At 32.0% G+C, this 8,840-nt stretch overlaps 1 pseudogene; it reads left to right on the top strand.

Moving 5' to 3' along the window:
• The first annotated feature begins 3,021 nt into the window (after positions 1 to 3,021).
• On the top strand, positions 3,022 to 8,549 carry LOC123918473 (annotated as a pseudogene).
• Positions 8,550 to 8,840: the final 291 nt, after the last annotated feature.

The following is an 8,840-nucleotide window of genomic DNA, read 5'->3' as shown; positions in this document are numbered from 1 at the left end:
GGCAAACCTGAAAGTTACTCCTATTAAAATTGATAACCCAAACAAAATTTCCCAAGTAAGACCTAGTTCTATTGTTAGGGTCATTGATCTTTCTTATGATGTTACTGCAGTCACTCTCGAATAACATCTGTCTAAAGCAACAATTTGCTGCAAATCAGACCAAGAAGTAGAGCGCACAAGCCTCAGGATCGTTGTAGGCAAGAAGATCCCACGTAGTTGCAACAAGGGTCTGACCTTCTTTGTTGCAAAAGACCGCTTTTCATATAAAATATTACGTAAAAAAACTCCATTGTTTGGTATATATAAAATTTCACATATAATACTTTCACAAAAAAAAAAATTCATGTATAATATTATGTATTATATTAATATATATATATATATATATATATATATATATATATATATATATATTAGAATGAGATATAATTATTTATATTTGAATTTGAGTTATTTCCTTTTAAAATTATTTTTAATAGGTGCATTAAATACGATTTATAAACAATAATTGAGAAATGATTGAATTTCCAAATTAGCCAAAGATTCTAAGTAAAATGATATCATCATGTATTAGAGAAATTGCAAAGGCCTTCATAGTTAGTCACTAGGGTTGGGAACAGGCCAGGCCAGGCCAGGCCTTGACAGGCCTAAGCCTGGCCTATGATTTTTTTTCAGGCCTGAGCCTGGCCTGCGGCCTATTAAATGTTATTTTTTTTGGCCTGGCCTGAGCCTTTTAAAAGTCTGGCCTGACCTTGTAGCCTGTTTAAAAGTCTGTGTTACATTAAAGCTTCTCTATATAGTTTTGTTAAATAGGTTAAACAGGCCTTAAAAAGTTCACATTTAAATTTTTATAATTTCTACAACATTAAGAAAAAGCTAATAATATGATTAACACAATAATTAAAAACTAATAAAATAACAAATACGATTACGAAAAATAATAATTATTATAAATAATATTTTTTTTATAAGATATAAATAATAATATTATATAAATAATTATTATTATAAACAGGCCGGCCTATCAGGCTTCGTAGGCCTTTTTAGAAGCCTAAGCCTGGCCTATTTATGTAAACAGGCCGTTTTCAAAGCCTAAGCCTGTCATTTTTAATAATCAGACCAGGCCCCTGAAGGCCCCTGTAGGCCGCCTGGCCTATTCCCAACCCTATTAGTCACATAGGAATTGGAGAAATATTAGAATGCCACATAAGACATGGATCAATAAAATGGTGCCACATAGAAATAAGACTATGAGAGAGAAACTCCTAAACATATAAATAATAGATTCCATAAAATATTCACACGTCTAAGCTACTAGAGAGGATTCTTTCACGTTAATTTAGGGTAAATTGTTGTTAGCCATTTATTTAGATGGAGAGGGAAGGAAAAAGATAAATTGAAAGGTGGTGATCAAACAATTGAGTAACATAAATTTTTTTTGAGAGAATACATTCTCGCTACTATTAAGTATTAAAAGATTTTTTTTTTGTCAAGTAGTTTAGTAACTAGTAAATTCATCTTAAAGGTGAATAAGTGGAGTATCTGCGGTTCGAACCCCGCCTCCTACACATATAATGTAATGTCCTTATACCAACTAAGATAAGCTCACCGGGACATTAATAGTTTCTTATCTATTGAGTCACATCATCTCATAATTTTAATGTTTTACCTACTAATTAAGATGGTCCCTTAAAGACATTTTTGGTTTCACGTTGGTCCCTTAAAGGGAAAAAAGGACCGAATAGGTCCCTTAAAGAAAAAAATGTCCGAATAGGTCCCTTAAAGACATCTCCGTTAATCAGTTTGGTCCTCGAAAAAATAGATGGAAAGGACCAAACTGATTAACGGAAATGTCTTTAATGGACCTATTCGAACCTTTTTTTTCTTTAAAGGACCTATTCGAACCTTTTTTTTCTTTAAGGGACCAATGTGAAACAAAAAATGTCTTTAAGGGACTATTTTACTAATTAAGCCTATATAAAAAGGTAAATTCTTTTGTACACATATTATATGGATATGTACTAGTATATTTGTTGATGTGGATGATTCTGATTGGTTTACAAATGAAATTTATTAATTTTTCTATATTAAATATTATTTGTGAATCAGTGACAGTCATCCACTTAAATCGTATACCGGTATATATTCACATAATATGTGTACCGGAGTATTCACCTTTTAAAAATACTCATTATTAATTTCTTTTATATTTTCTCTTTCTTCATTCATTTGAGTGTGCCCAGCTATACATTACTCATTTGCTTGTGACGATAGTGGCCACTGGAGTTCGTGGAAATGATACACTGTTCAATTTTTTTTTTTTATTTTTTATTTTGAAGTGTTATCTCTCTTAAGTCTTAACTTAGAGAACCTGTTAATAATTAATAGTAGACTTAATTAGTAAAATGGTCCCTTAAAGATATTTTTGGTTTCACAATGGTTCCTTAAAGGAAAAAAGGACCAAATAGGTCCTTTAAAGTAAAAAAGGTCCGAATAGGTCCCTTAAAGACATCTTCGTTAATCAGTTTGGTCCCTTAAAGACATCTCTGTTAATCAGTTTGGTCTTCGAAAAAATGGACGGAAAGGACCAAACTGATTAACGGAGATGTCTTTAAAGGACCTATTCGGACTTTTTTTCTTTAAGGAACCTATTCGGACATTTTTTTCTTTAAGGGACCTATGTGAAACCAAAAATATCTTTAAGGGACCTATGTGAAACCAAAAATATCTTTAAGGGACTATTTTACTAATTAAGCCTAAAATAAATAAATAATGTGAATATTTATGTGTGTCTAAACACTATACTACATTTGTATTTGTTGCAAGACTCCTTCTTATCCTTATTATCAGAAAAGTTTTACTTTTTAGGTTCATAGAATATTTAATGTATCTAGCTTATAATATATACTAGATTCATAAGACATTATGTGAACCTAAAAAATAAATTTTTTCTTATAATAAAGATCAGAGAGTATGCTCTAAGGCCTCTCAAATCTCAACATACTTTGAAAATTTGAAGGTCTTAAAGCTTTACTCCCTCCGTCTCTAATACTCAAAAAGTACACATTAATTATACTATCAACTTTTTTAAAATATGCATGAAAATTATCAATGGAGGCTTATAATAAGGACCGATTATAAAAGGAAAGGTATTTTCTCATGCTAACACACACAAATCAGTTAGCAAATCTGCAACAATGTTAGTTGAAATTGCAATTGCATTATTGGTCATTGCTCTGTTTATTCATTTGCGTCCAAAACCCACCGCTAAATCAAAAGCACTTCGCCACCTTCCAAATCCTCCAACTCCAAGACCTCGTCTTCCATTCATTGGTCATCTTCACCTTTTGAACAGCCCTCTTCTTCACCACACTCTCTACTCCATTTAGCAGAAAGTAACGGCCCTTTGTTCTCTCTTTACTTTGGTTCCATGCCTACTGTTGTAGCTTCAACCCCTGAATTGTTCAAACTCTTTCTTCAAACACATGAAGCTATTTCCTTTAACACAAGGTTCCAAACCTCTGCTATTAAACGTTTAACCTATGATAACTCTGTTGCTATGGCTCCCTTTGGACCTTACTGGAAATTCATTAGGAAACTTATAATGAACGATCTCCTTAACGCAACCACCATCAATAAGTTGAGACCCTTGAGGAGCAAAGAAATCCGTAAGTTTCTTATGGTTATGGCTAACAATGCTGAAACTCAACAGCCACTTAATGTCACTGAGGAGCTTCTCAGGTGGACAAACAGTACAATCTCAACCATGATGTTGGGTGAGACTGAGGAAGTTAGAAATATTGCTCGTGATGTGCTTGAGATCTTTGGGGAATATAGTGTTACTGATTTCATTTGGCCTATGCAGATTTTCAAGAAATTTGGAGACTATGAGCAGAGGATTGATGCTATTTTTAATAAGTATGTATGATCCTATCATTGAAAGGGTTATCAAGAAAAGACAAGAGATTGTGAACAAAAGAAAGAATGGAGAAGTTCTAGTTGGTGAGGAGGAGGAGAATGTAGTTTTTCTTGATAGTTTGCTTGAATTTGCTCAGGATGAGACCATGGAGATCAAAATTACCAAGGAACAAATCAAGGGTCTTGTCGTGGTAAGTAACATTACAATAATTATTAATTTTTAACTAAGATTAAAGAAATCAATTTAAACTCTATGTTTTTAAAATTGGACCAGCCAGTTCAATCGATTTGACCGAGAATCGGACCAAGTAGCAATTTGGACAACTTTCCAAAACCGCTAGTTAGAGGTACTGACAAAAACCGAAAAAAAATTAGAGTGAACCGGTAAAAACCAGATGAACCGGACCCAGGTTACCGGCGTCTGGTCATATTCCACAGGCCAGTGCATGCTATTGCTTCACAAAGATAGAAAAGAAGTAGGAAACTGGAAAAGAGATGGAGCTTGAAGTAGAAATCTACTATTTTTTTTTAACAAGAGAAAACTACTGTTATTATTATTATTATTATTATTATTATTATTATTATTATTATTATTTGGAAGAATTTTATTAGTGAAATTTATTTATAAAATTATTATATATGAAGTTTAATATTATATTTAATTATTATTCCGGTTCAATCAGTTCTATAACGGTTCAATTGGTCCAACCAATTGAATCATGATGCAGAAATCACCCAGTTTAATCTCCGGTCTCATTTTTAAAACATTGATTTAAACAATACCAAAAACCAAAATTAAAAATCTTATCTGAAGTGACACATAAATATTGAGCCCACTAACCAACTGATCTCATTATTTTTGTTATCTACATAAAGATTTCTTTCATGTTATGTTGATTTGTAATTGACATATAGAGTCGATATCATAAAATTTTAAAAACTCATAAACATTTTAAAAATACCAACAATAATGCAGTATTTTTATAAAATACTTTTTTATTATATATACAAAATACATTAAATTTTATGCCCCGAAATAATAAATTCGATATGATACAATTTGAAAACTCATGAATATTTTATATCTGAAAATCTAAGTTTTTATGTCGAAAACAATTATTCGTATATTGAATTATTTCTAATCATTGTGTTACTTTGTACTATATTACTACTTTTAAAAATAATTGTTTTTATGTTGAAAACAATTATTCGTACATTGAATTATTTCTAATCATTGTGTCACTTTGTACTATATTGTTTTAATGTTGAAAATAGTTATTCGTACATTGAATATTTCTAATCATTGTACTGTATTATGAGTAAGGATTCCCTCCAGTGTACTATTTATCGGAGAGGGGGCAATTTTCATCAGTAACATTAAAATCTTATCCATTCATGTTTTTCTTTTTTCTTTTTAATTTTTTTTTTCAATGAAAGGCTTAGATTGGATCGGAGGAAAACATAATGGGAGACAATCTACTCTCCTATATTACTACTTCTAAAATAATTTTACAAACATCTATATCGTTAGAGGTTATTGGATGCATATATGTTTTTTTTTAATAGTAACAACATGCATTCCAATTAAATTATACTCAAAATATAATATATAAGTGTGAAGTTTTACCACCATTTAGCACTGACTGATATTCTGTTGAAGATGTCCAACAATTTTACCACTTGAATCAATTTATTATTGGTAGTCGACATATATTCATTAATGTAATCATATAACATATTAAAGTATCTCTCTCTGAACTTACCTCAATTGATTAAAACTCTTGGGGAGAGTTTGCCACCAATTTAGGTTAAAACAGGTTTATTCTATATTTTAACACTGCTGCAAATTGATGTCAATTTCTACTAATATATATGTTGTCATGTTGGCATGCAGCAGTGTTTAAACTCTTAGGGAGATGAGTTTGCACCAATTTGGGTCTCACAAAACTCGTGGAATTAGTCTCTGCAGTTGCGCGCAGAGAATACCTGATTTACACAACAACAAAAAATCAATATTCTAAGTAGTTCTGATTTCAATTGTATTCTTAGTCTCTTAAGGTCTATTTGAAGATAGAGATAAAATATGATATAAAATAGAATAAAGATATAAGTAGATAATAATAATAGTATATATAACAGAATATCTGAGTAATTTTTGCGGGTACCCAGTGTATATGGATCAAATTGTCTTCCCTACCAAATTGACTCTTCGATATATGTCAATTAAACTAATTTTGTTTGTTTGTAGGATTTCTTCTCTGCTGGGACAGACTCCACGGCTGCGTCAACAGAATGGGCATTGGCAGAGCTCATCAATAAATAATCCGAGGGTATTAAAGAAAGCTTTGGAGGAGGTCGAATCTATTGTGGGAGATAAACTTGTTGATGAATTAGATATTCAGAATCTTCAATACATTAGAGCCATTGTGAAGGAAACATTCCGCATGCACCCACCACTACCTGTGGTTCAGAGAAAATGTACTCAAGAGTGTGAAATCAACGGCTATGTGATCCCAGAGGGAGCAATGGTATTTTTAAATGTATGGGCAGTTGGAAGAGACCCAAAATATTGGAAAAAACCATTAGAATTCCGTCCTGAGAGGTTCTTGGAAAATGCCGGTGAAGGCGCAGGTGACTCAGCTTCAATTGACCTTGCGGGTCAGCATTTCACACTTCTACCATTTGGGTCTGGAAGGAGAATTTGTCCTGGAGCCAATTTGGCTACTGCAAATATGGCCACACTACTTGCATCAATTATTCAGTGCTTTGATCTACAAGTACCTGGCCCTAATGGACAAATATGTAAAGGTAGTGATGCTAAGGTGAGCATGGATGAGAGACCTGGTCTTACTGTTCCAAGAGCACATAATCTCATATGTGTTCCACGTGCAAGAGCTGGTGTTGCAGCTAAACTCATTTCCTCCTAAATCATACATAGTCATGGTTTATGTTTTTTTTTTGGGAGCTTCTATGGTGCATTCCAGCTTTGGAATGTATGGGTGCATTCCAAACTTTTAACCAATAGAATTCAATTTAATTGCCACATCAACTAAGGTCCATGGTGAGTCTCTTTTTCCTTAATAAACTTTTGTTTATTGCATATGAGTCCTCCATCAAATGAAAAATACAAATCAAAAACATTTTTAATTTCAATTTAAAATCATAAATCATTTACACTTTTTTATTTATCATTTTTAACATTATTATTTGAACAAATTAAAATTGAAAGTGAAAACCCTAAATCCCAAATTCCCACCTGTTCTCCATTTTGTTCATCCTTCTTCGTCCTTCTCCTTCTTCGATTGTTCATCCTTCTTCGTCCTTCTCCTTCTTCGATTGTTCATTCCTTTCTTCTTCTTCGTCATCCATCGTTTTATTCTGGCCTCTCTCAGACTTCGTCTTATTCGTTTTATTTCATTGATATCCAACTAAAGCATTATCGACTTCTCACCCAATGTCGTATCTGGGTTCCTGGTCGTTTGTAATTCGCCAAAAACTAAAGCGTAATTCGTATCTGTCTTCACCCAACAACTATTTTCAGTGCAAGATTGTTCTATGGTTCCAAGCATCGTAGTGTACTTCACAGGTAATTGCTCGTATATTTTAGCCTCTGAAATTATCAATTTAGGGTTTACATCGTTAATTGAAGTTGATTCAAATTGTTACCCTGTATCGATCGAATTGGGGATTAGGGTTGCATTTTTAATTGAAGTTGCTTTGAATTCTTACTGCATAAACCATCCATTTGGGGATTAGGGTCGTTATATATATTGTAGTTGATTTCAATTCTCAACCATAAAGTTTGGAATTGGGGATTTGGTTTTGTATTTATCAAATTGTTAAATTCTGTTTGTCAATTTTATTTGAATTCATTTGATTTTTGAATGTATATATGCTGATACTGTTATTTATGGGTTGGGAATTATGGTTTCATTTGAATTGGGGATTACGATTTGTAAGCCATTTTAATTGTGAAATTAGACTATGATATTATTCATAGGAAAAATAAGTATGGTATTGTGAATTTGACTGTGATATTAGTGTGGTATTTCCTGACTTATTGCATCAATTATTGTTCATATATACTGCAGTTAAGTAATGGATGACAATCTATTCACTCTGATCCCAATTGAGGAATACTGTGTTATCAAAATCTTAAAATTCTGAATTTGATGTCATTTGAGCTGGTGATTAGGGTTGAAATTGGACTGTGATATTATTCACACTTAATTAGTGTGCTTATGTTAATTTGAATGTGATATTAGTGTGCTATTCTGAATTATTTGATCAGTTATTGTTCACATATCATGCAGATAAATAATGGATGGCAATATTCCACTCTGATCCCAATTAAGGAATCCTGTGTTTACGAGGTTTGAACTGGAAAACAGACAATGTAGAAGGGCTTGAAGGGTAAACAAATCAAGTTTTGTAATGTTAAGTTTATAGTTAGTGATATGTATTTGAGTTGAATAAGCACTAGTTAATGATATGAAGTCATTGCTATATTTTAGCTAATGCTCAGTGTTATAGTTGAATAATATATACCAAATTAAGCTGTAGTACAGTAACAATTTTCAAATTGAATATTGTAATCTTTTTTACTTGAGTAAAACATGGTACATTAACTTTTGGAGGCTATTCAATGTTACTTAATTTTTGATAAGCTATGATTTATGCAATGTAATGAGAAAGATGAAACTTTTTAAACAATTCCAATTAACTTTTAAAGGTTGCTCCAAGCTTAAGTTACCTAACTATTCATAAGCTATTATTTATGTCATGTAATGAGAAACATGCAACTTTTTTAATCTGTTCAATGTACATTAACTGATCACACAAGTCCCATTAAAGGTTGTTGAATGTACCTGATGTGAAAGATGTATAAGTTTTGTAAGTTATCATGAGAAAGGTGTAACTTT

Source organism: Trifolium pratense, linkage group LG3 (assembly GCF_020283565.1).
Source record: "Trifolium pratense cultivar HEN17-A07 linkage group LG3, ARS_RC_1.1, whole genome shotgun sequence".
NCBI classification, from domain to species: Eukaryota; Viridiplantae; Streptophyta; class Magnoliopsida; order Fabales; family Fabaceae; genus Trifolium; species Trifolium pratense.
This window is presented reverse-complemented; position numbering and strand designations above follow the sequence as displayed.